Source organism: Eucyclogobius newberryi, unplaced genomic scaffold (genome assembly GCF_026437365.1).
Source record: "Eucyclogobius newberryi isolate DKJ021-1_F unplaced genomic scaffold, fEucNew1.0.hap1 SCAF_128, whole genome shotgun sequence".
In the NCBI taxonomy this organism is placed as follows: Eukaryota; Metazoa; Chordata; class Actinopteri; order Gobiiformes; family Gobiidae; genus Eucyclogobius; species Eucyclogobius newberryi.
Window position 1 is genome coordinate 160,001 of NW_027315755.1, and position 25,452 is coordinate 185,452.

General features: G+C 51.2%; 19 non-coding genes and 1 pseudogene across 19 annotated transcripts; all 20 read left to right on the forward strand.

The window, feature by feature from the left end:
- The first annotated feature begins 9 nt into the window (after positions 1-9).
- On the forward strand, positions 10-128 carry LOC140357218 (5S ribosomal RNA). The gene has a single exon (XR_011926388.1). It is a non-coding gene; the product is annotated as a 5S ribosomal RNA (ribosomal RNA).
- A 151-nt stretch (positions 129-279) lies between these two features.
- On the forward strand, positions 280-398 carry LOC140357219 (5S ribosomal RNA). The gene has a single exon (XR_011926389.1). It is a non-coding gene; the product is annotated as a 5S ribosomal RNA (ribosomal RNA).
- Positions 399-6,588: 6,190 nt separating this feature from the next.
- LOC140357220 (5S ribosomal RNA) lies at positions 6,589-6,707 on the forward strand. Its single transcript, XR_011926390.1, has one exon. It is a non-coding gene; the product is annotated as a 5S ribosomal RNA (ribosomal RNA).
- Positions 6,708-6,863: 156 nt separating this feature from the next.
- LOC140357221 (5S ribosomal RNA) lies at positions 6,864-6,982 on the forward strand. The gene has a single exon (XR_011926391.1). It is a non-coding gene; the product is annotated as a 5S ribosomal RNA (ribosomal RNA).
- Positions 6,983-7,133: 151 nt separating this feature from the next.
- Positions 7,134-7,252, forward strand: LOC140357222 (5S ribosomal RNA). The gene has a single exon (XR_011926392.1). It is a non-coding gene; the product is annotated as a 5S ribosomal RNA (ribosomal RNA).
- Positions 7,253-13,432: 6,180 nt separating this feature from the next.
- LOC140357481 (5S ribosomal RNA) lies at positions 13,433-13,551 on the forward strand. The gene has a single exon (XR_011926619.1). It is a non-coding gene; the product is annotated as a 5S ribosomal RNA (ribosomal RNA).
- A 158-nt stretch (positions 13,552-13,709) lies between these two features.
- Positions 13,710-13,828, forward strand: LOC140357224 (5S ribosomal RNA). The gene has a single exon (XR_011926394.1). It is a non-coding gene; the product is annotated as a 5S ribosomal RNA (ribosomal RNA).
- Positions 13,829-13,985: 157 nt separating this feature from the next.
- Positions 13,986-14,104, forward strand: LOC140357225 (5S ribosomal RNA). Its single transcript, XR_011926395.1, has one exon. It is a non-coding gene; the product is annotated as a 5S ribosomal RNA (ribosomal RNA).
- A 157-nt stretch (positions 14,105-14,261) lies between these two features.
- Positions 14,262-14,380, forward strand: LOC140357493 (5S ribosomal RNA). The gene has a single exon (XR_011926622.1). It is a non-coding gene; the product is annotated as a 5S ribosomal RNA (ribosomal RNA).
- A 156-nt stretch (positions 14,381-14,536) lies between these two features.
- LOC140357504 (5S ribosomal RNA) lies at positions 14,537-14,655 on the forward strand. The gene has a single exon (XR_011926624.1). It is a non-coding gene; the product is annotated as a 5S ribosomal RNA (ribosomal RNA).
- Positions 14,656-14,813: 158 nt separating this feature from the next.
- LOC140357226 (5S ribosomal RNA) lies at positions 14,814-14,932 on the forward strand. Its single transcript, XR_011926396.1, has one exon. It is a non-coding gene; the product is annotated as a 5S ribosomal RNA (ribosomal RNA).
- Positions 14,933-15,089: 157 nt separating this feature from the next.
- Positions 15,090-15,208, forward strand: LOC140357413 (5S ribosomal RNA). The gene has a single exon (XR_011926574.1). It is a non-coding gene; the product is annotated as a 5S ribosomal RNA (ribosomal RNA).
- Positions 15,209-15,376: 168 nt separating this feature from the next.
- On the forward strand, positions 15,377-15,495 carry LOC140357531 (5S ribosomal RNA; annotated as a pseudogene).
- A 145-nt stretch (positions 15,496-15,640) lies between these two features.
- On the forward strand, positions 15,641-15,759 carry LOC140357227 (5S ribosomal RNA). Its single transcript, XR_011926397.1, has one exon. It is a non-coding gene; the product is annotated as a 5S ribosomal RNA (ribosomal RNA).
- A 151-nt stretch (positions 15,760-15,910) lies between these two features.
- LOC140357414 (5S ribosomal RNA) lies at positions 15,911-16,029 on the forward strand. Its single transcript, XR_011926575.1, has one exon. It is a non-coding gene; the product is annotated as a 5S ribosomal RNA (ribosomal RNA).
- A 157-nt stretch (positions 16,030-16,186) lies between these two features.
- Positions 16,187-16,305, forward strand: LOC140357415 (5S ribosomal RNA). Its single transcript, XR_011926576.1, has one exon. It is a non-coding gene; the product is annotated as a 5S ribosomal RNA (ribosomal RNA).
- A 157-nt stretch (positions 16,306-16,462) lies between these two features.
- LOC140357416 (5S ribosomal RNA) lies at positions 16,463-16,581 on the forward strand. Its single transcript, XR_011926577.1, has one exon. It is a non-coding gene; the product is annotated as a 5S ribosomal RNA (ribosomal RNA).
- Positions 16,582-22,759: 6,178 nt separating this feature from the next.
- On the forward strand, positions 22,760-22,878 carry LOC140357417 (5S ribosomal RNA). Its single transcript, XR_011926578.1, has one exon. It is a non-coding gene; the product is annotated as a 5S ribosomal RNA (ribosomal RNA).
- A 157-nt stretch (positions 22,879-23,035) lies between these two features.
- Positions 23,036-23,154, forward strand: LOC140357228 (5S ribosomal RNA). The gene has a single exon (XR_011926398.1). It is a non-coding gene; the product is annotated as a 5S ribosomal RNA (ribosomal RNA).
- Positions 23,155-23,311: 157 nt separating this feature from the next.
- Positions 23,312-23,430, forward strand: LOC140357418 (5S ribosomal RNA). The gene has a single exon (XR_011926579.1). It is a non-coding gene; the product is annotated as a 5S ribosomal RNA (ribosomal RNA).
- Positions 23,431-25,452: the final 2,022 nt, after the last annotated feature.

Below are 25,452 nucleotides of genomic sequence, written 5' to 3' on the forward strand. Positions count from 1 at the left end.
GAACATTTCGCTCACGGCCATACCACCCTGGACCAGCCCGATCTCGTCTGATCTCGGAAGCCAAGCAGGGTTGGGCCTGGTTAGTACTTGGATGGGAGACCGCCTGGGAATACCAGGTGCTGTGAGCATTTTCACACTTTTTCACCTGTCAAAAAAAAAAAAAAAAAAGAAGTTTTTCATTGAGATATCCCAATTTTGACCGAGCAAGTGGCGTGAAGGTACTCTTCACGAAAAGACAGTGTTTGATATAAAAAAGGCCGTTTTGACCTGGAACATTTCGCTCACGGCCATACCACCCTGGACCAGCCCGATCTCGTCTGATCTCGGAAGCCAAGCAGGGTTGGGCCTGGTTAGTACTTGGATGGGAGACCGCCTGGGAATACCAGGTGCTGTGAGCATTTTCACACTTTTTCACCTGTCAAAAAAAAAAAAAAAAAAGAAGTTTTTCATTGAGATATCCCAATTTTGACCGAGCAAGTGGCGTGAAGGTACTCTTCACGAAAAGACAGTGTTTGATATAAAAAAGGCCGTTTTGACCTGGAACATTTCGCTCACGGCCATACCACCCTGGACCAGCCCCTTTGCAATCAGTGCAGGTGCGTGCAATTTGTGGTGTGCTGCATGGTCTGGAGCTGGAGGTTTTGGGAGTTTTTTTTGAGTTTTTAATCGTTATTTTGGTCATTTTCATTTACTTTTTTCAGTTCTTTTGTTTGTTCCCCTCCCAGTAAACTTACTGGGAGGTGGATTTTTTGTTTTTTGTGAGCATGGCTCAAAGGACGGACAACACGGCATCGGACACTGGAATGGACACGACAAAGGCAAGACAAAGTTTGAAAGAATCTGTAAATAATAGAAAGAACGAAGAAAGAAGAATGAAATTTATGAAAGAACTCACTGTGGTGTTGGAGTTGACGGAGGGAGCACAAATCACGCCACTAGCTTTTTTGAAATCGACTCAGGAGGTGTGCGGCTCCATAGTAGCGTGCAGACTCATCTCGAAGGACAAATATGAAGTAACCGTCAGTACCACTAAAGCGAAGGAGCGGCTCCTGGACGGGTACTGCATTGGAGGAGTCAGGGTTCACGCCCGTGACATCTCGGTGGATGAGCTGGTCGTGTCCTTCATGGGGCTGCCGGCTTATATCGAGGACGAGGAGATCCTGGCCAAGCTCTACGCCTGGGGGGTCTCTGCGGTCTCCGAGGTGAGGAGGAGAATGTGGCCGGGGACGAACGTGGCGGACGGCACCAGGTTTGTACGGGTAAGGTTCACGGACACGGTGCAGTCCTTACCGTATTCTGTCAGGTTTGACACCGCGGGGGGCCCCGAGTACTTCAGGGTAATACACGACAGGCAGGTGCGGGTGTGTAGGGGGTGTCTCCAGCCTGGCCATATTCTGAGGGAGTGCCCTGACTTTCTGTGCCGCAACTGCGGGAGCCAGGGGCATTACGCGCGCGAGTGCGTCGCGCAGCGGGCCCCGAAGTGCAGAGAGTGCCGCATGTTCCGCCACTTATGTCCGTGTGGTGCGGGTGACAGAGAGGAGGACAGAGGGGAGGACAGGGAGGACGCCATTGGAGGAGAGAGCAGTGACGTGGCCCAGAACGTGCCCGCAACTGCTCTCTCCGAAGTAGAGGAGTTTTTGGAGGAGGAGGCTGTGGAGGAGTCAGGGGAGCCAGAGGTGTCTGGCTCCTCTTGCTCCTCTGACTCCTCAGACGAGGAGGCGTCCGTCGCACTGGAGATGGTGCTCGGCTCAGCGCTGGCGTCTGGGAAGGTGGGAGCAGGACAAACTGCTCCTCCTGACCAGAGGGAGGGGACTCGTGAGGGTCCAACTCCTAAGCCCGTGGAGGAAGAGGCTGAACCCGGGAGGAGGATGGGTGCGGGACAGGCCCCGCATCTTACCTCCAAAGGGGGGGACATCACCACAGGGCTGGGTGATGATCCCAAGCTCCAGTCGGACGGTGGTAAGAGGGGACAGGTGGAGAAGAAGGATAAGAAAGGGGCAAGACGCAGGAAGCAGGTGGCAGGAGACGGAGAGGGCGCTGCTGCTGAGAGCGGCTCTGCCTCCTCCGTTCCAACCACTTCAAAAGCGCCAGCAGAAAGCTCCATCAACCCACCATCCTCCACACGCAGCTCTGCCCCACGAGGTGAGCTCGAGACTGTTTTTAATGATGACTTCATGGATTTCTCCACCCGTGAAGTCAGAAAAAGAGTGTGGCAGTCGGATGCGACGGGCGCCAAAAAGAAGTCTAAATAAAAGATGGGTTACATCCTCCAAGGTCTCCTCTTAATGGCGTTCTCCTTGTCCTCTTGGAACGCAGGCGGCCTGCGGAGCCCAGTGCGGATGCAGAGCGCGTTACACTTTTCCAAGTGGGACGTGCTCTGCATCCAAGAAACGCACTGGGATGTCAGCCACGCGCAACAAGTGCGGAGCATGGGAGTAGGCTCTGTATTTTGGGCCCTGGGCACGGCGTGCTCGCGCGGTGTGGCCACGGTGGTGAGGCCTGGTGTCTTAGGCCAACCCACCCTGGTACACGCCGACCCAGAGGGCTCCTTCCTGGTCCTGGACTTCACGGACACAGTGAAGTTCAGACTAATTAAAATCTACGCCCCGAACGATGATGGTCTGAGGAGGCAATTCTTCAAAAAAATATTTCGCTTTGCGAACGACAATACAATCATAATCGGTGACTTTAATACAACACTTTGCAAGACAGACATCGGCATTAACAACTCTTTTAAAAACAGCACTGCCAGGACAGCCCTGTTGGAAGAAGCCGCCAGCAGGAACCTGACGGAGGTGTGGCGGTTCGTCCACCCCTTCCTGAAGGATTTCTCCAGGCGGCAGGTCGTCCAGGGCGTCCTGAAGCAGTCCCGCATTGACCTCTGTTTTGCCTCCTCAGACCTGGCACAGAGAGTCAGTGGTGCTTCCTACAAGTGGTCAGGCTTGAGTGATCACTCCACTTTAGATATTTATTTTGGGTTAGTTTCATCACCGAGGAATGGAGGACTGTGGGTCCTAAACAGCTCCATCCTCGGTGATGAAACTTTTTGTAGGAAAATGGACTTTTTGTTTGATGTATTTGACATGGAGCTGGAGCTGATCGACAGCGTGGTCGATTGGTGGCCGACGGCAAAAACACGCATTAAAAAGCTCTGTGTCAATTACAGCAAACACAAGGCGTGGCTGTCGACCAGGAGGGAGACCGCTCTCCGCCAGCGCCTGCAGGTCCTGGACCAGGGCGCAGCTTCCACCACTGGCCCTGTGGATCCAGAGTACCTGGTGGTGCGCGCTGAGCTGGAGCAGCTGGAGGTAAGTAGGTGTCAGGGTGCAATTTTGAGGGCAAAAGCCAGACACACAGTCGAAGGAGAACGCTCGACAGCGTTCTTCTTCGGCTGTGAGAAGGTTACACAGGGAAAGATGCACATAGATAAGTTGATAGATAAGACAGGTAAGATTGTTTCCGAGGTAAGTGAGGTTTTAGAGACAGCGCAGGATTTCTATAGTAGGCTTTTTAGTTCAGACGGAGTGGCAGAGCAGGCTTTAGACCAGGCTGTAGGTGCTCTGGAGCGCACACTGAGCAGGGAGGATAGGGAGCTGTGCGACGCGCCTCTGTCTCTCATGGAGATAGAGGCTGCAGTCAAGAGTTTAAATACAGGGAAAAGCCCCGGAGAGGACGGACTAACCTGTGAGTTTTTCAAGCGTTTCGCTTCCAGGTTAGCTCCGATCCTACTCCTATTATATCAGGATTTTGAGAGTGAGAGTAGAGTTGGCGATGGTTTTGCGATGAGTGTCGTCACTCTGCTTTTTAAGAAGGGCGACAGGAGCAGCCTCGCCAACTACAGGCCCATTAGCCTTTTGAACGTAGACTATAAAATTTTAGCAAAGGTATTAGCAGGTAGGTTAAAGCGTGTGATTGGATCCGTCATACACCCCTCGCAGGCCTACAGCGTCCCCGGGAGGGACATCTCAGACACAGTTTTGTCTCTGAGATATCTCCTTCGGCAGATGCACGCGACCGGTGGTATTCACGTTAGTGTAGACTTTAACAAGGCGTTCGACAGAGTTGAGCATTCGTTCCTCTGGACTGTATTAGGTAAGTTAGGTTTCGGCGAACGGTTTGTTAATTGGCTACAGCTCATCTATTCCTTTGCGGTCAGTAAGGTCAAAGTCAACGGGTTTCTAACTGACTCTTTCCCCTTAAAAAGATCAGTCAGGCAGGGCTGTCCCCTCTCGTCGCTCCTCTACAGCATCGCCGCTGAGCCTTTGGCGGCCATGTTGAGGGCGGACGCGGCGGTGAGGGGACTGACCACGCCTGCGGGTAGGGAAGTCAAAATTTTTCAGTACGCAGATGACACGAATCTGATCCTCCGAGACGTGGAGAGCCTGAACGCCTCTCTCCACGTGCTCAATGTTTACGGCCTCGCTTCAGGGGCCAAAATCAATTTCGATAAAACCACGGTTAAATTTTGCGGCAGCGTCACGCCTGTTCCTCTCCCTGTCCAGCTCCGGGAGGCCGGGGACTCCTACAAGGTCCTCGGCGTCCCCCTGGGCAGAGACGAGGAGGCGTGTCGTACTGCACTTTGGTCGCCTTTGTGCGAGAAAATTACAGCGCGCTTGAATTTTTGGAGACGTCGTAATCTGACATTAAAAGGTAAAGTCTTAGTTGTAAATTCTTTGTGCATGTCCATGTTGAACCATGCACTCTCCGTGTACGGCCTGCCGGGGGTCTATGCTAACAAATTAAGGTTAGTGATAAACCACTTTTTGTGGAATCGTGAGAGGGGCTTTATTGCACATAAGGTTATGATAGGTGAGTACGATCAGGGAGGTTTAAAGTTAGCAGATTTAGAGTTAAGGAAGAAGGCCTTCAGGCTGAAAACAATTCGGAAATTTCTAGACGTTGAGGTAGATGCTCCATGGAAGGATTATATAGGTGAGTTTGTTAATAGTCTAGGTAAGTTTGGTGTTTATAATTTGTGTTTGTTGCCCCCTGTTTCGGTCCTGGAGGGCCTCCCCCCCTTCGAGAGGGAACTCTTGGAGGCGTGGAGGACTTTCAGGCCCCTGACTGTGGCGGTTCCAGACAGCGGTGAGGGTCTCGCGCACATGCCCCTCCGTCATAACCCTGACTTGCTCTCCGCTCCCCCCGGGAAGCGCGAGTGCATGATCAGTGGGGCGATGGAGGAGGCTGGGCTGGAATATGTAGGTAAGGTATTTGACGTGAAAGGTAATTTTAGTGTAGATTACATAGGGAAGTGTTTTAGGTTAGCAGGTAAAGTGTTTAGGAAAAAGTATATTAGTGGTATGGTAAGTATTTTTAACAGGAATCTGGTCAGGCATTGGGGAAGCACTTTGGGCCAAATGGGGAGCACGACAGGTAAGTTGAATTTTAATGTATTTGTTAGCACGGGGAGGTTTAGGATTTTCACAGACCTACCCACCCGCATCCTGTATCAGTTGTTGTTGCCGGGAGTGCTCAGGCGTCCCGCCTCGGAACACAAATGGTCATTAACATTCCCCGCACGCACCATCGCAACCATCTGGGCCAACATCTTTAATTGGTACACCCCACATAACGTAGGTCATTTTGACTTCAGATTTAGACACAGGATCGTCTTTACATCCGCAGCACTGCACGCATTTCTTCCCGACAGCTACGCTGCGGACTGCCCCGTGTGCCACGGACCCCCCGAGACCCTGGAGCACATGCTGTACACCTGCCCGGCCGTCCGCCCGTTCTGGTCCCGACTGCAGGACCTCCTCGCTCGGAGGCTGTCCTGGAGGCTCCCACCGCCGGCGGCCCTAGGAGGGGACGACCAGGAGCCCTGGCTCCTCCTCTTTGGTCCCGGACAGAGTCGCTCTGGAGCCAACACCCATCTCGCCCGACTAACCCTCTCCATAGCCCGGTACACATTATATCTCAACAGGAACATCCATCTCCGTGACAATAAAACAGCAGCACCCTGGCCCATCTTCAAAGGACTCTTGGCCGCACACCTCCGACACCTCCACATGGCAGCAGAGCACCGGTTCATCACCCACCTCGTCCCCCACAACACCCTGATCCACCTCACACCCTCTGGAAACCTGGACATCCTCTTCTGACCCCGGCATCACCCCCCCCAACCACGGCATCACCCCCCATCACTGAAGAATGTTTGGAGAATGATTGTGTGTTTGATTTTCTGTAATTTTTTGTCTCGTCTCCCCTTGCCCTTGTGTATCCCATTCCCTTGCCCTTGTGTGTCATGTATGTCTGTACATTCATGTAAATATATGTAAATACTTGTTTTAAGATGTTTTTGATAATAAAAGATAAAAAAAAAAAAAAAAAAAGACCTGCCCGATCTCGTCTGATCTCGGAAGCCAAGCAGGGTTGGGCCTGGTTAGTACTTGGATGGGAGACCGCCTGGGAATACCAGGTGCTGTGAGCATTTTCACACTTTTTCACCTGTCAAAAAAAAAAAAAGAAAAAAAAAAAGAAGTTTTTCATTGAGATATCCCAATTTTGACCGAGCAAGTGGCGTGAAGGTACTCTTCACGAAAAGACAGTGTTTGATATAAAAAAGGCCGTTTTGACCTGGAACATTTCGCTCACGGCCATACCACCCTGGACCAGCCCGATCTCGTCTGATCTCGGAAGCCAAGCAGGGTTGGGCCTGGTTAGTACTTGGATGGGAGACCGCCTGGGAATACCAGGTGCTGTGAGCATTTTCACACTTTTTCACCTGTCAAAAAAAAAAAAAAAAAAAAAAAGAAGTTTTTCATTGAGATATCCCAATTTTGACCGAGCAAGTGGCGTGAAGGTACTCTTCACGAAAAGACAGTGTTTGATATAAAAAAGGCCGTTTTGACCTGGAACATTTCGCTCACGGCCATACCACCCTGGACCAGCCCGATCTCGTCTGATCTCGGAAGCCAAGCAGGGTTGGGCCTGGTTAGTACTTGGATGGGAGACCGCCTGGGAATACCAGGTGCTGTGAGCATTTTCACACTTTTTCACCTGTCAAAAAAAAAAAAAAAAAAGAAGTTTTTCATTGAGATATCCCAATTTTGACCGAGCAAGTGGCGTGAAGGTACTCTTCACGAAAAGACAGTGTTTGATATAAAAAAGGCCGTTTTGACCTGGAACATTTCGCTCACGGCCATACCACCCTGGACCAGCCCGATCTCGTCTGATCTCGGAAGCCAAGCAGGGTTGGGCCTGGTTAGTACTTGGATGGGAGACCGCCTGGGAATACCAGGTGCTGTGAGCATTTTCACACTTTTTCACCTGTCAAAAAAAAAAAAAAAAAAGAAGTTTTTCATTGAGATATCCCAATTTTGACCGAGCAAGTGGCGTGAAGGTACTCTTCACGAAAAGACAGTGTTTGATATAAAAAAGGCCGTTTTGACCTGGAACATTTCGCTCACGGCCATACCACCCTGGACCAGCCCCTTTGCAATCAGTGCAGGTGCGTGCAATTTGTGGTGTGCTGCATGGTCTGGAGCTGGAGGTTTTGGGAGTTTTTTTTGAGTTTTTAATCGTTATTTTGGTCATTTTCATTTACTTTTTTCAGTTCTTTTGTTTGTTCCCCTCCCAGTAAACTTACTGGGAGGTGGATTTTTTGTTTTTTGTGAGCATGGCTCAAAGGACGGACAACACGGCATCGGACACTGGAATGGACACGACAAAGGCAAGACAAAGTTTGAAAGAATCTGTAAATAATAGAAAGAACGAAGAAAGAAGAATGAAATTTATGAAAGAACTCACTGTGGTGTTGGAGTTGACGGAGGGAGCACAAATCACGCCACTAGCTTTTTTGAAATCGACTCAGGAGGTGTGCGGCTCCATAGTAGCGTGCAGACTCATCTCGAAGGACAAATATGAAGTAACCGTCAGTACCACTAAAGCGAAGGAGCGGCTCCTGGACGGGTACTGCATTGGAGGAGTCAGGGTTCACGCCCGTGACATCTCGGTGGATGAGCTGGTCGTGTCCTTCATGGGGCTGCCGGCTTATATCGAGGACGAGGAGATCCTGGCCAAGCTCTACGCCTGGGGGGTCTCTGCGGTCTCCGAGGTGAGGAGGAGAATGTGGCCGGGGACGAACGTGGCGGACGGCACCAGGTTTGTACGGGTAAGGTTCACGGACACGGTGCAGTCCTTACCGTATTCTGTCAGGTTTGACACCGCGGGGGGCCCCGAGTACTTCAGGGTAATACACGACAGGCAGGTGCGGGTGTGTAGGGGGTGTCTCCAGCCTGGCCATATTCTGAGGGAGTGCCCTGACTTTCTGTGCCGCAACTGCGGGAGCCAGGGGCATTACGCGCGCGAGTGCGTCGCGCAGCGGGCCCCGAAGTGCAGAGAGTGCCGCATGTTCCGCCACTTATGTCCGTGTGGTGCGGGTGACAGAGAGGAGGACAGAGGGGAGGACAGGGAGGACGCCATTGGAGGAGAGAGCAGTGACGTGGCCCAGAACGTGCCCGCAACTGCTCTCTCCGAAGTAGAGGAGTTTTTGGAGGAGGAGGCTGTGGAGGAGTCAGGGGAGCCAGAGGTGTCTGGCTCCTCTTGCTCCTCTGACTCCTCAGACGAGGAGGCGTCCGTCGCACTGGAGATGGTGCTCGGCTCAGCGCTGGCGTCTGGGAAGGTGGGAGCAGGACAAACTGCTCCTCCTGACCAGAGGGAGGGGACTCGTGAGGGTCCAACTCCTAAGCCCGTGGAGGAAGAGGCTGAACCCGGGAGGAGGATGGGTGCGGGACAGGCCCCGCATCTTACCTCCAAAGGGGGGGACATCACCACAGGGCTGGGTGATGATCCCAAGCTCCAGTCGGACGGTGGTAAGAGGGGACAGGTGGAGAAGAAGGATAAGAAAGGGGCAAGACGCAGGAAGCAGGTGGCAGGAGACGGAGAGGGCGCTGCTGCTGAGAGCGGCTCTGCCTCCTCCGTTCCAACCACTTCAAAAGCGCCAGCAGAAAGCTCCATCAACCCACCATCCTCCACACGCAGCTCTGCCCCACGAGGTGAGCTCGAGACTGTTTTTAATGATGACTTCATGGATTTCTCCACCCGTGAAGTCAGAAAAAGAGTGTGGCAGTCGGATGCGACGGGCGCCAAAAAGAAGTCTAAATAAAAGATGGGTTACATCCTCCAAGGTCTCCTCTTAATGGCGTTCTCCTTGTCCTCTTGGAACGCAGGCGGCCTGCGGAGCCCAGTGCGGATGCAGAGCGCGTTACACTTTTCCAAGTGGGACGTGCTCTGCATCCAAGAAACGCACTGGGATGTCAGCCACGCGCAACAAGTGCGGAGCATGGGAGTAGGCTCTGTATTTTGGGCCCTGGGCACGGCGTGCTCGCGCGGTGTGGCCACGGTGGTGAGGCCTGGTGTCTTAGGCCAACCCACCCTGGTACACGCCGACCCAGAGGGCTCCTTCCTGGTCCTGGACTTCACGGACACAGTGAAGTTCAGACTAATTAACATCTACGCCCCGAACGATGATGGTCTGAGGAGGCAATTCTTCAAAAAAATATTTCGCTTTGCGAACGACAATACAATCATAATCGGTGACTTTAATACAACACTTTGCAAGACAGACATCGGCATTAACAACTCTTTTAAAAACAGCACTGCCAGGACAGCCCTGTTGGAAGAAGCCGCCAGCAGGAACCTGACGGAGGTGTGGCGGTTCGTCCACCCCTTCCTGAAGGATTTCTCCAGGCGGCAGGTCGTCCAGGGCGTCCTGAAGCAGTCCCGCATTGACCTCTGTTTTGCCTCCTCAGACCTGGCACAGAGAGTCAGTGGTGCTTCCTACAAGTGGTCAGGCTTGAGTGATCACTCCACTTTAGATATTTATTTTGGGTTAGTTTCATCACCGAGGAATGGAGGACTGTGGGTCCTAAACAGCTCCATCCTCGGTGATGAAACTTTTTGTAGGAAAATGGACTTTTTGTTTGATGTATTTGACATGGAGCTGGAGCTGATCGACAGCGTGGTCGATTGGTGGCCGACGGCAAAAACACGCATTAAAAAGCTCTGTGTCAATTACAGCAAACACAAGGCGTGGCTGTCGACCAGGAGGGAGACCGCTCTCCGCCAGCGCCTGCAGGTCCTGGACCAGGGCGCAGCTTCCACCACTGGCCCTGTGGATCCAGAGTACCTGGTGGTGCGCGCTGAGCTGGAGCAGCTGGAGGTAAGTAGGTGTCAGGGTGCAATTTTGAGGGCAAAAGCCAGACACACAGTCGAAGGAGAACGCTCGACAGCGTTCTTCTTCGGCTGTGAGAAGGTTACACAGGGAAAGATGCACATAGATAAGTTGATAGATAAGACAGGTAAGATTGTTTCCGAGGTAAGTGAGGTTTTAGAGACAGCGCAGGATTTCTATAGTAGGCTTTTTAGTTCAGACGGAGTGGCAGAGCAGGCTTTAGACCAGGCTGTAGGTGCTCTGGAGCGCACACTGAGCAGGGAGGATAGGGAGCTGTGCGACGCGCCTCTGTCTCTCATGGAGATAGAGGCTGCAGTCAAGAGTTTAAATACAGGGAAAAGCCCCGGAGAGGACGGACTAACCTGTGAGTTTTTCAAGCGTTTCGCTTCCAGGTTAGCTCCGATCCTACTCCTATTATATCAGGATTTTGAGAGTGAGAGTAGAGTTGGCGATGGTTTTGCGATGAGTGTCGTCACTCTGCTTTTTAAGAAGGGCGACAGGAGCAGCCTCGCCAACTACAGGCCCATTAGCCTTTTGAACGTAGACTATAAAATTTTAGCAAAGGTATTAGCAGGTAGGTTAAAGCGTGTGATTGGATCCGTCATACACCCCTCGCAGGCCTACAGCGTCCCCGGGAGGGACATCTCAGACACAGTTTTGTCTCTGAGATATCTCCTTCGGCAGATGCACGCGACCGGTGGTATTCACGTTAGTGTAGACTTTAACAAGGCGTTCGACAGAGTTGAGCATTCGTTCCTCTGGACTGTATTAGGTAAGTTAGGTTTCGGCGAACGGTTTGTTAATTGGCTACAGCTCATCTATTCCTTTGCGGTCAGTAAGGTCAAAGTCAACGGGTTTCTAACTGACTCTTTCCCCTTAAAAAGATCAGTCAGGCAGGGCTGTCCCCTCTCGTCGCTCCTCTACAGCATCGCCGCTGAGCCTTTGGCGGCCATGTTGAGGGCGGACGCGGCGGTGAGGGGACTGACCACGCCTGCGGGTAGGGAAGTCAAAATTTTTCAGTACGCAGATGACACGAATCTGATCCTCCGAGACGTGGAGAGCCTGAACGCCTCTCTCCACGTGCTCAATGTTTACGGCCTCGCTTCAGGGGCCAAAATCAATTTCGATAAAACCACGGTTAAATTTTGCGGCAGCGTCACGCCTGTTCCTCTCCCTGTCCAGCTCCGGGAGGCCGGGGACTCCTACAAGGTCCTCGGCGTCCCCCTGGGCAGAGACGAGGAGGCGTGTCGTACTGCACTTTGGTCGCCTTTGTGCGAGAAAATTACAGCGCGCTTGAATTTTTGGAGACGTCGTAATCTGACATTAAAAGGTAAAGTCTTAGTTGTAAATTCTTTGTGCATGTCCATGTTGAACCATGCACTCTCCGTGTACGGCCTGCCGGGGGTCTATGCTAACAAATTAAGGTTAGTGATAAACCACTTTTTGTGGAATCGTGAGAGGGGCTTTATTGCACATAAGGTTATGATAGGTGAGTACGATCAGGGAGGTTTAAAGTTAGCAGATTTAGAGTTAAGGAAGAAGGCCTTCAGGCTGAAAACAATTCGGAAATTTCTAGACGTTGAGGTAGATGCTCCATGGAAGGATTATATAGGTGAGTTTGTTAATAGTCTAGGTAAGTTTGGTGTTTATAATTTGTGTTTGTTGCCCCCTGTTTCGGTCCTGGAGGGCCTCCCCCCCTTCGAGAGGGAACTCTTGGAGGCGTGGAGGACTTTCAGGCCCCTGACTGTGGCGGTTCCAGACAGCGGTGAGGGTCTCGCGCACATGCCCCTCCGTCATAACCCTGACTTGCTCTCCGCTCCCCCCGGGAAGCGCGAGTGCATGATCAGTGGGGCGATGGAGGAGGCTGGGCTGGAATATGTAGGTAAGGTATTTGACGTGAAAGGTAATTTTAGTGTAGATTACATAGGGAAGTGTTTTAGGTTAGCAGGTAAAGTGTTTAGGAAAAAGTATATTAGTGGTATGGTAAGTATTTTTAACAGGAATCTGGTCAGGCATTGGGGAAGCACTTTGGGCCAAATGGGGAGCACGACAGGTAAGTTGAATTTTAATGTATTTGTTAGCACGGGGAGGTTTAGGATTTTCACAGACCTACCCACCCGCATCCTGTATCAGTTGTTGTTGCCGGGAGTGCTCAGGCGTCCCGCCTCGGAACACAAATGGTCATTAACATTCCCCGCACGCACCATCGCAACCATCTGGGCCAACATCTTTAATTGGTACACCCCACATAACGTAGGTCATTTTGACTTCAGATTTAGACACAGGATCGTCTTTACATCCGCAGCACTGCACGCATTTCTTCCCGACAGCTACGCTGCGGACTGCCCCGTGTGCCACGGACCCCCCGAGACCCTGGAGCACATGCTGTACACCTGCCCGGCCGTCCGCCCGTTCTGGTCCCGACTGCAGGACCTCCTCGCTCGGAGGCTGTCCTGGAGGCTCCCACCGCCGGCGGCCCTAGGAGGGGACGACCAGGAGCCCTGGCTCCTCCTCTTTGGTCCCGGACAGAGTCGCTCTGGAGCCAACACCCATCTCGCCCGACTAACCCTCTCCATAGCCCGGTACACATTATATCTCAACAGGAACATCCATCTCCGTGACAATAAAACAGCAGCACCCTGGCCCATCTTCAAAGGACTCTTGGCCGCACACCTCCGACACCTCCACATGGCAGCAGAGCACCGGTTCATCACCCACCTCGTCCCCCACAACACCCTGATCCACCTCACACCCTCTGGAAACCTGGACATCCTCTTCTGACCCCGGCATCACCCCCCCCAACCACGGCATCACCCCCCATCACTGAAGAATGTTTGGAGAATGATTGTGTGTTTGATTTTCTGTAATTTTTTGTCTCGTCTCCCCTTGCCCTTGTGTATCCCATTCCCTTGCCCTTGTGTGTCATGTATGTCTGTACATTCATGTAAATATATGTAAATACTTGTTTTAAGATGTTTTTGATAATAAAAGATAAAAAAAAAAAGACCTGCCCGATCTCGTCTGATCTCGGAAGCCAAGCAGGGTTGGGCCTGGTTAGTACTTGGATGGGAGACCGCCTGGGAATACCAGGTGCTGTGAGCATTTTCACACTTTTTCACCTGTCAAAAAAAAAAAAAAAAAAAAAAAGAAGTTTTTCATTGAGATATCCCAATTTTGACCGAGCAAGTGGCGTGAAGGTACTCTTCACGAGAAGACAGTGTTTGATATAAAAAAGGCCGTTTTGACCTGGAACATTTCGCTCACGGCCATACCACCCTGGACCTGCCCGATCTCGTCTGATCTCGGAAGCCAAGCAGGGTTGGGCCTGGTTAGTACTTGGATGGGAGACCGCCTGGGAATACCAGGTGCTGTGAGCATTTTCACACTTTTTCACCTGTCAAAAAAAAAAAAAAAAAAAAAAAAAGAAGTTTTTCATTGAGATATCCCAATTTTGACCGAGCAAGTGGCGTGAAGGTACTCTTCACGAAAAGACAGTGTTTGATATAAAAAAGGCCGTTTTGACCTGGAACATTTCGCTCACGGCCATACCACCCTGGACCAGCCCGATCTCGTCTGATCTCGGAAGCCAAGCAGGGTTGGGCCTGGTTAGTACTTGGATGGGAGACCGCCTGGGAATACCAGGTGCTGTGAGCATTTTCACACTTTTTCACCTGTCAAAAAAAAAAAAAAAAAAAAAAAAGAAGTTTTTCATTGAGATATCCCAATTTTGACCGAGCAAGTGGCGTGAAGGTACTCTTCACGAAAAGACAGTGTTTGATATAAAAAAGGCCGTTTTGACCTGGAACATTTCGCTCACGGCCATACCACCCTGGACCAGCCCGATCTCGTCTGATCTCGGAAGCCAAGCAGGGTTGGGCCTGGTTAGTACTTGGATGGGAGACCGCCTGGGAATACCAGGTGCTGTGAGCATTTTCACACTTTTTCACCTGTCAAAAAAAAAAAAAAAAAAAAAAAAGAAGTTTTTCATTGAGATATCCCAATTTTGACCGAGCAAGTGGCGTGAAGGTACTCTTCACGAAAAGACAGTGTTTGATATAAAAAAGGCCGTTTTGACCTGGAACATTTCGCTCACGGCCATACCACCCTGGACCTGCCCGATCTCGTCTGATCTCGGAAGCCAAGCAGGGTTGGGCCTGGTTAGTACTTGGATGGGAGACCGCCTGGGAATACCAGGTGCTGTGAGCATTTTCACACTTTTTCACCTGTCAAAAAAAAAAAAAAAAAAAAAAAGAAGTTTTTCATTGAGATATCCCAATTTTGACCGAGCAAGTGGCGTGAAGGTACTCTTCACGAGAAGACAGTGTTTGATATAAAAAAGGCCGTTTTGACCTGGAACATTTCGCTCACGGCCATACCACCCTGGACCTGCCCGATCTCGTCTGATCTCGGAAGCCAAGCAGGGTTGGGCCTGGTTAGTACTTGGATGGGAGACCGCCTGGGAATACCAGGTGCTGTGAGCATTTTCACACTTTTTCACCTGTCAAAAAAAAAAAAAAAAAAAAAAAAAGAAGTTTTTCATTGAGATATCCCAATTTTGACCGAGCAAGTGGCGTGAAGGTACTCTTCACGAAAAGACAGTGTTTGATATAAAAAAGGCCGTTTTGACCTGGAACATTTCGCTCACGGCCATACCACCCTGGACCAGCCCGATCTCGTCTGATCTCGGAAGCCAAGCAGGGTTGGGCCTGGTTAGTACTTGGATGGGAGACCGCCTGGGAATACCAGGTGCTGTGAGCATTTTCACACTTTTTCACCTGTCAAAAAAAAAAAAAAAAAAAAAAAAGAAGTTTTTCATTGAGATATCCCAATTTTGACCGAGCAAGTGGCGTGAAGGTACTCTTCACGAAAAGACAGTGTTTGATATAAAAAAGGCCGTTTTGACCTGGAACATTTCGCTCACGGCCATACCAGCCTGGACCAGCCCGATCTCGTCTGATCTCGGAAGCCAAGCAGGGTTGGGCCTGGTTAGTACTTGGATGGGAGACCGCCTGGGAATACCAGGTGCTGTGAGCATTTTCACACTTTTTCACCTGTCAAAAAAAAAAAAAAAAAAAAAAAAAGAAGTTTTTCATTGAGATATCCCAATTTTGACCGAGCAAGTGGCGTGAAGGTACTCTTCACGAAAAGACAGTGTTTGATGCAAAAAAAGCCATTTATACGAGTTTTGACCTGGAACATTTCGCTCACGGCCATACCACCCTGGAACAGCCCGATCTCGTTTGATCTCGGAAGCCAAGCGGGGTTGGGCCTTGTTAGTACTTGGATGGAACACCGCCTGGGAATACCAGGTGCTGTGAGCATTTTCACACTTTTTCACCCGTCAAAAAAAAAAAAGAAGTTTTTCATTGAGATATCCCAATTTTGACCGAGCAAGTGGCGTGAAGGTACTCTTCACGAAAAGACAGTGTTTGATATAAAAAAGGCCGTTTTGACCTGGAACATTTCGCTCACGGCCATACCACCCTGGACCAGCCCGATCTCGTCTGATCTCGGAAGCCAAGCAGGGTTGGGCCTGGTTAGTACTTGGATGGGAGACCGCCTGGGAATACCAGGTGCTGTGAGCATTTTCACACTTTTTCACCTGTCAAAAAAAAAAAAAAAAAAGAAGTTTTTCATTGAGATATCCCAATTTTGACCGAGCAAGTGGCGTGAAGGTACTCTTCACGAAAAGACAGTGTTTGATATAAAAAAGGCCGTTTTGACCTGGAACATTTCGCTCACGGCCATACCAGCCTGGACCAGCCCGATCTCGTCTGATCTCGGAAGCCAAGCAGGGTTGGGCCTGGTTAGTACTTGGATGGGAGACCGCCTGGGAATACCAGGTGCTGTGAGCATTTTCACACTTTTTCACCTGTCAAAAAAAAAAAAAAAAAAAAAAAAGAAGTTTTTCATTGAGATATCCCAATTTTGACCGAGCAAGTGGCGTGAAGGTACTCTTCACGAAAAGACAGTGTTTGATATAAAAAAGGCCGTTTTGACCTGGAACATTTCGCTCACGGCCATACCAGCCTGGACCAGCCCGATCTCGTCTGATCTCGGAAGCCAAGCAGGGTTGGGCCTGGTTAGTACTTGGATGGGAGACCGCCTGGGAATACCAGGTGCTGTGAGCATTTTCACACTTTTTCACCTGTCAAAAAAAAAAAAAAAAAAAAAAAAGAAGTTTTTCATTGAGATATCCCAATTTTGACCGAGCAAGTGGCGTGAAGGTACTCTTCACGAAAAGACAGTGTTTGATATAAAAAAGGCCGTTTTGACCTGGAACATTTCGCTCACGGCCATACCAGCCTGGACCAGCCCGATCTCGTCTGATCTCGGAAGCCAAGCAGGGTTGGGCCTGGTTAGTACTTGGATGGGAGACCGCCTGGGAATACCAGGTGCTGTGAGCATTTTCACACTTTTTCACCTGTCAAAAAAAAAAAAAAAAAAAAAAAAGAAGTTTTTCATTGAGATATCCCAATTTTGACCGAGCAAGTGGCGTGAAGGTACTCTTCACGAAAAGACAGTGTTTGATATAAAAAAGGCCGTTTTGACCTGGAACATTTCGCTCACGGCCATACCACCCTGGACCAGCCCCTTTGCAATCAGTGCAGGTGCGTGCAATTTGTGGTGTGCTGCATGGTCTGGAGCTGGAGGTTTGGGAGTTTTTTTTGAGTTTTTAATCGTTATTTTGGTCATTTTCATTTACTTTTTTCAGTTCTTTTGTTTGTTCCCCTCCCAGTAAACTTACTGGGAGGTGGATTTTTTGTTTTTTGTGAGCATGGCTCAAAGGACGGACAACACGGCATCGGACACTGGAATGGACACGACAAAGGCAAGACAAAGTTTGAAAGAATCTGTAAATAATAGAAAGAACGAAGAAAGAAGAATGAAATTTATGAAAGAACTCACTGTGGTGTTGGAGTTGACGGAGGGAGCACAAATCACGCCACTTGCATTCTTAAAAGCGACACAGGAGGTGTGCGGCTCCATAGTAGCATGCAGACTCATCTCGAAGGACAAATATGAAGTAACCGTCAGTACCACCAAAGCGAAGGAGCGGCTCCTGGACGGGTACTGCATTGGAGGAGTCAGGGTTCACGCCCGTGACATCTCGGTGGATGAGCTGGTCGTGTCCTTCATGGGGCTGCCGGCTTATATCGAGGACGAGGAGATCCTGGCCAAGCTCTACGCCTGGGGGGTCTCTGCGGTCTCCGAGGTGAGGAGGAGAATGTGGCCGGGGACGAACGTGGCGGACGGCACCAGGTTTGTACGGGTAAGGTTCACGGACACGGTGCAGTCCTTACCGTATTCTGTCAGGTTTGACACCGCGGGGGGCCCCGAGTACTTCAGGGTAATACACGACAGGCAGGTGCGGGTGTGTAGGGGGTGTCTCCAGCCTGGCCATATTCTGAGGGAGTGCCCTGACTTTCTGTGCCGCAACTGCGGGAGCCAGGGGCATTACGCGCGCGAGTGCGTCGCGCAGCGGGCCCCGAAGTGCAGAGAGTGCCGCATGTTCCGCCACTTATGTCCGTGTGGTGCGGGTGACAGAGAGGAGGACAGAGGGGAGGACAGAGGGGAGGACAGGGAGGACGCCATTGGAGGAGAGAGCAGTGACGTGGCCCAGAACGTGCCCGCAACTGCTCTCTCCGAAGTAGAGGAGTTTTTGGAGGAGGAGGCTGTGGAGGAGTCAGGGGAGCCAGAGGTGTCTGGCTCCTCTTGCTCCTCTGACTCCTCAGACGAGGAGGCGTCCGTCGCACTGGAGATGGTGCTCGGCTCAGCGCTGGCGTCTGGGAAGGTGGGAGCAGGACAAACTGCTCCTCCTGACCAGAGGGAGGGGACTCGTGAGGGTCCAACTCCTAAGCCCGTGGAGGAAGAGGCTGAACCCGGGAGGAGGATGGGTGCGGGACAGGCCCCGCATCTTACCTCCAAAGGGGGGGACATCACCACAGGGCTGGGTGATGATCCCAAGCTCCAGTCGGACGGTGGTAAGAGGGGACAGGTGGAGAAGAAGGATAAGAAAGGGGCAAGACGCAGGAAGCAGGTGGCAGGAGACGGAGAGGGCGCTGCTGCTGAGAGCGGCTCTGCCTCCTCCGTTCCAACCACCTCAAAAGCGCCAGCAGAAAGCTCCATCAACCCACCATCCTCCACACGCAGCTCTGCCCCACGAGGTGAGCTCGAGACTGTTTTTAATGATGACTTCATGGATTTCTCCACCCGTGAAGTCAGAAAAAGAGTGTGGCAGTCGGATGCGACGGGCGCCAAAAAGAAGTCTAAATAAAAGATGGGTTACATCCTCCAAGGTCTCCTCTTAATGGCGTTCTCCTTGTCCTCTTGGAACGCAGGCGGCCTGCGGAGCCCAGTGCGGATGCAGAGCGCGTTACACTTTTCCAAGTGGGACGTGCTCTGCATCCAAGAAACGCACTGGGATGTCAGCCACGCGCAACAAGTGCGGAGCATGGGAGTGGGCTCTGTATTTTGGGCCCTGGGCACGGCGTGCTCGCGCGGTGTGGCCACGGTGGTGAGGCCTGGTGTCTTAGGCCAACCCACCCTGGTACACGCCGACCCAGAGGGCTCCTTCCTGGTCCTGGACTTCACGGACACAGTGAAGTTCAGACTAATTAACATCTACGCCCCGAACGATGATGGTCTGAGGAGGCAATTCTTCAAAAAAATATTTCGCTTTGCGAACGACAATACAATCATAATCGGTGACTTTAATACAACACTTTGCAAGACAGACATCGGCATTAACAACTCTTTTAAAAACAGCACTGCCAGGACAGCCCTGTTGGAAGAAGCCGCCAGCAGGAACCTGACGGAGGTGTGGCGGTTCGTCCACCCCTTCCTGAAGGATTTCTCCAGGCGGCAGGTCGTCCAGGGCGTCCTGAAGCAGTCCCGCATTGACCTCTGTTTTGCCTCCTCAGACCTGGCACAGAGAGTCAGTGGTGCTTCCTACAAGTGGTCAGGCTTGAGTGATCACTCCACTTTAGATATTTATTTTGGGTTAGTTTCATCACCGAGGAATGGAGGACTGTGGGTCCTAAACAGCTCCATCCTCGGTGATGAAACTTTTTGTAGGAAAATGGACTTTTTGTTTGATGTATTTGACATGGAGCTGGAGCTGATCGACAGCGTGGTCGATTGGTGGCCGACGGCAAAAACACGCATTAAAAAGCTCTGTGTCAATTACAGCAAACACAAGGCGTGGCTGTCGACCAGGAGGGAGACCGCTCTCCGCCAGCGCCTGCAGGTCCTGGACCAGGGCGCAGCTTCCACCACTGGCCCTGTGGATCCAGAGTACCTGGTGGTGCGCGCTGAGCTGGAGCAGCTGGAGGTAAGTAGGTGTCAGGGTGCAATTTTGAGGGCAAAAGCCAGACACACAGTCGAAGGAGAACGCTCGACAGCGTTCTTCTTCGGCTGTGAGAAGGTTACACAGGGAAAGATGCACATAGATAAGTTGATAGATAAGACAGGTAAGATTGTTTCCGAGGTAAGTGAGGTTTTAGAGACAGCGCAGGATTTCTATAGTAGGCTTTTTAGTTCAGACGGAGTGGCAGAGCAGGCTTTAGACCAGGCTGTAGGTGCTCTGGAGCGCACACTGAGCAGGGAGGATAGGGAGCTGTGCGACGCGCCTCTGTCTCTCATGGAGATAGAGGCTGCAGTCAAGAGTTTAAATACAGGGAAAAGCCCCGGAGAGGACGGACTAACCTGTGAGTTTTTCAAGCGTTTCGCTTCCAGGTTAGCTCCGATCCTACTCCTATTATATCAGGATTTTGAGAGTGAGAGTAGAGTTGGCGATGGTTTTGCGATGAGTGTCGTCACTCTGCTTTTTAAGAAGGGCGACAGGAGCAGCCTCGCCAACTACAGGCCCATTAGCCTTTTGAACGTAGACTATAAAATTTTAGCAAAGGTATTAGCAGGTAGGTTAAAGCGTGTGATTGGATCCGTCATACACCCCTCGCAGGCCTACAGCGTCCCCGGGAGGGACATCTCAGACACAGTTTTGTCTCTGAGATATCTCCTTCGGCAGATGCACGCGACCGGTGGTATTCACGTTAGTGTAGACTTTAACAAGGCGTTCGACAGAGTTGAGCATTCGTTCCTCTGGACTGTATTAGGTAAGTTAGGTTTCGGTGAACGGTTTGTTAATTGGCTACAGCTCATCTATTCCTTTGCGGTCAGTAAGGTCAAAGTCAACGGGTTTCTAACTGACTCTTTCCCCTTAAAAAGATCAGTCAGGCAGGGCTGTCCCCTCTCGTCCCTCCTCTACAGCATCGCCGCTGAGCCTTTGGCGGCCATGTTGAGGGCGGACGCGGCGGTGAGGGGACTGACCACGCCTGCGGGTAGGGAAGTCAAAATTTTTCAGTACGCAGATGACACGAATCTGATCCTCCGAGACGTGGAGAGCCTGAACGCCTCTCTCCACGTGCTCAATGTTTACGGCCTCGCTTCAGGGGCCAAAATCAATTTCGATAAAACCACGGTTAAATTTTGCGGCAGCGTCACGCCTGTTCCTCTCCCTGTCCAGCTCCGGGAGGCGGGGGACTCCTACAAGGTCCTCGGCGTCCCCCTGGGCAGAGACGAGGAGGCGTGTCGTACTGCACTTTGGTCGCCTTTGTGCGAGAAAATTACAGCGCGCTTGAATTTTTGGAGACGTCGTAATCTGACATTAAAAGGTAAAGTCTTAGTTGTAAATTCTTTGTGCATGTCCATGTTGAACCATGCACTCTCCGTGTACGGCCTGCCGGGGGTCTATGCTAACAAATTAAGGTTAGTGATAAACCACTTTTTGTGGAATCGTGAGAGGGGCTTTATTGCACATAAGGTTATGATAGGTGAGTACGATCAGGGAGGTTTAAAGTTAGCAGATTTAGAGTTAAGGAAGAAGGCCTTCAGGCTGAAAACAATTCGGAAATTTCTAGACGTTGAGGTAGATGCTCCATGGAAGGATTATATAGGTGAGTTTGTTAATAGTCTAGGTAAGTTTGGTGTTTATAATTTGTGTTTGTTGCCCCCTGTTTCGGTCCTGGAGGGCCTCCCCCCCTTCGAGAGGGAACTCTTGGAGGCGTGGAGGACTTTCAGGCCCCTGACTGTGGCGGTTCCAGACAGCGGTGAGGGTCTCGCGCACATGCCCCTCCGTCATAACCCTGACTTGCTCTCCGCTCCCCCCGGGAAGCGCGAGTGCATGATCAGTGGGGCGATGGAGGAGGCTGGGCTGGAATATGTAGGTAAGGTATTTGACGTGAAAGGTAATTTTAGTGTAGATTACATAGGGAAGTGTTTTAGGTTAGCAGGTAAAGTGTTTAGGAGAAAGTATATTAGTGGTATGGTAAGTATTTTTAACAGGAATCTGGTCAGGCATTGGGGAAGCACTTTGGGCCAAATGGGGAGCACGACAGGTAAGTTGAATTTTAATGTATTTGTTAGCACGGGGAGGTTTAGGATTTTCACAGACCTACCCACCCGCATCCTGTATCAGTTGTTGTTGCCGGGAGTGCTCGGGCGTCCCGCCTCGGAACACAAATGGTCATTAACATTCCCCGCACGCACCATCGCAACCATCTGGGCCAACATCTTTAATTGGTACACCCCACATAACGTAGGTCATTTTGACTTCAGATTTAGACACAGGATCGTCTTTACATCCGCAGCACTGCACGCATTTCTTCCCGACAGCTACGCTGCGGACTGCCCCGTGTGCCACGGACCCCCCGAGACCCTGGAGCACATGCTGTACACCTGCCCGGCCGTCCGCCCGTTCTGGTCCCGACTGCAGGACCTCCTCGCTCGGAGGCTGTCCTGGAGGCTCCCACCGCCGGCGGCCCTAGGAGGGGACGACCAGGAGCCCTGGCTCCTCCTCTTTGGTCCCGGACAGAGTCGCTCTGGAGCCAACACCCATCTCGCCCGACTAACCCTCTCCATAGCCCGGTACACATTATATCTCAACAGGAACATCCATCTCCGTGACAATAAAACAGCAGCACCCTGGCCCATCTTCAAAGGACTCTTGGCCGCACACCTCCGACACCTCCACATGGCAGCAGAGCACCGGTTCATCACCCACCTCGTCCCCCACAACACCCTGATCCACCTCACACCCTCTGGAAACCTGGACATCCTCTTCTGACCCCGGCATCACCCCCCATCACTGAAGAATGTTTCGAGAATGATTGTGTGTTTGATTTTCTGTAATTTTTTGTCTCGTCTCCCCTTGCCCTTGTGTATCCCATTCCCTTGCCCTTGTGTGTCATGTATGTCTGTACATTCATGTAAATATATGTAAATACTTGTTTTAAGATGTTTTTGATAATAAAAGATAAAAAAAAAAAAGACCAGCCCGATCTCGTCTGATCTCGGAAGCCAAGCAGGGTTGGGCCTGGTTAGTACTTGGATGGGAGACCGCCTGGGAATACCAGGTGCTGTGAGCATTTTCACACTTTTTCACCTGTCAAAAAAAAAAAAAAAAAAAAAGAAGAAGTTTTTCATTGAGATATCCCAATTTTGACCGAGCAAGTGGCGTGAAGGTACTCTTCACGAAAAGACAGTGTTTGATATAAAAAAGGCCGTTTTGACCTGGAACATTTCGCTCACGGCCATACCAGCCTGGACCAGCCCGATCTCGTCTGATCTCGGAAGCCAAGCAGGGTTGGGCCTGGTTAGTACTTGGATGGGAGACCGCCTGGGAATACCAGGTGCTGTGAGCATTTTCACACTTTTTCACCTGTCAAAAAAAAAAAAAAAAAAAAAAAAGAAGTTTTTCATTGAGATATCCCAATTTTGACCGAGCAAGTGGCGTGAAGGTACTCTTCACGAAAAGACAGTGTTTGATATAAAAAAGGCCGTTTTGACCTGGAACATTTCGCTCACGGCCATACCACCCTGGACCAGCCCGATCTCGTCTGATCTCGGAAGCCAAGCAGGGTTGGGCCTGGTTAGTACTTGGATGGGAGACCGCCTGGGAATACCAGGTGCTGTGAGCATTTTCACACTTTTTCACCTGTCAAAAAAAAAAAAAAAAAAAAAAAAGAAGTTTTTCATTGAGATATCCCAATTTTGACCGAGCAAGTGGCGTGAAGGTACTCTTCACGAAAAGACAGTGTTTGATATAAAAAAGGCCGTTTTGACCTGGAACATTTCGCTCACGGCCATACCAGCCTGGACCAGCCCGATCTCGTCTGATCTCGGAAGCCAAGCAGGGTTGGGCCTGGTTAGTACTTGGATGGGAGACCGCCTGGGAATACCAGGTGCTGTGAGCATTTTCACACTTTTTCACCTGTCAAAAAAAAAAAAAAAAAAAAAAAAGAAGTTTTTCATTGAGATATCCCAATTTTGACCGAGCAAGTGGCGTGAAGGTACTCTTCACGAAAAGACAGTGTTTGATATAAAAAAGGCCGTTTTGACCTGGAACATTTCGCTCACGGCCATACCACCCTGGACCAGCCCCTTTGCAATCAGTGCAGGTGCGTGCAATTTGTGGTGTGCTGCATGGTCTGGAGCTGGAGGTTTGGGAGTTTTTTTTGAGTTTTTAATCGTTATTTTGGTCATTTTCATTTACTTTTTTCAGTTCTTTTGTTTGTTCCCCTCCCAGTAAACTTACTGGGAGGTGGATTTTTTGTTTTTTGTGAGCATGGCTCAAAGGACGGACAACACGGCATCGGACACTGGAATGGACACGACAAAGGCAAGACAAAGTTTGAAAGAATCTGTAAATAATAGAAAGAACGAAGAAAGAAGAATGAAATTTATGAAAGAACTCACTGTGGTGTTGGAGTTGACGGAGGGAGCACAAATCACGCCACTAGCTTTTTTGAAATCGACTCAGGAGGTGTGCGGCTCCATAGTAGCGTGCAGACTCATCTCGAAGGACAAATATGAAGTAACCGTCAGTACCACTAAAGCGAAGGAGCGGCTCCTGGACGGGTACTGCATTGGAGGAGTCAGGGTTCACGCCCGTGACATCTCGGTGGATGAGCTGGTCGTGTCCTTCATGGGGCTGCCGGCTTATATCGAGGACGAGGAGATCCTGGCCAAGCTCTACGCCTGGGGGGTCTCTGCGGTCTCCGAGGTGAGGAGGAGAATGTGGCCGGGGACGAACGTGGCGGACGGCACCAGGTTTGTACGGGTAAGGTTCACGGACACGGTGCAGTCCTTACCGTATTCTGTCAGGTTTGACACCGCGGGGGGCCCCGAGTACTTCAGGGTAATACACGACAGGCAGGTGCGGGTGTGTAGGGGGTGTCTCCAGCCTGGCCATATTCTGAGGGAGTGCCCTGACTTTCTGTGCCGCAACTGCGGGAGCCAGGGGCATTACGCGCGCGAGTGCGTCGCGCAGCGGGCCCCGAAGTGCAGAGAGTGCCGCATGTTCCGCCACTTATGTCCGTGTGGTGCGGGTGACAGAGAGGAGGACAGAGGGGAGGACAGAGGGGAGGACAGGGAGGACGCCATTGGAGGAGAGAGCAGTGACGTGGCCCAGAACGTGCCCGCAACTGCTCTCTCCGAAGTAGAGGAGTTTTTGGAGGAGGAGGCTGTGGAGGAGTCAGGGGAGCCAGAGGTGTCTGGCTCCTCTTGCTCCTCTGACTCCTCAGACGAGGAGGCGTCCGTCGCACTGGAGATGGTGCTCGGCTCAGCGCTGGCGTCTGGGAAGGTGGGAGCAGGACAAACTGCTCCTCCTGACCAGAGGGAGGGGACTCGTGAGGGTCCAACTCCTAAGCCCGTGGAGGAAGAGGCTGAACCCGGGAGGAGGATGGGTGCGGGACAGGCCCCGCATCTTACCTCCAAAGGGGGGGACATCACCACAGGGCTGGGTGATGATCCCAAGCTCCAGTCGGACGGTGGTAAGAGGGGACAGGTGGAGAAGAAGGATAAGAAAGGGGCAAGACGCAGGAAGCAGGTGGCAGGAGACGGAGAGGGCGCTGCTGCTGAGAGCGGCTCTGCCTCCTCCGTTCCAACCACTTCAAAAGCGCCAGCAGAAAGCTCCATCAACCCACCATCCTCCACACGCAGCTCTGCCCCACGAGGTGAGCTCGAGACTGTTTTTAATGATGACTTCATGGATTTCTCCACCCGTGAAGTCAGAAAAAGAGTGTGGCAGTCGGATGCGACGGGCGCCAAAAAGAAGTCTAAATAAAAGATGGGTTACATCCTCCAAGGTCTCCTCTTAATGGCGTTCTCCTTGTCCTCTTGGAACGCAGGCGGCCTGCGGAGCCCAGTGCGGATGCAGAGCGCGTTACACTTTTCCAAGTGGGACGTGCTCTGCATCCAAGAAACGCACTGGGATG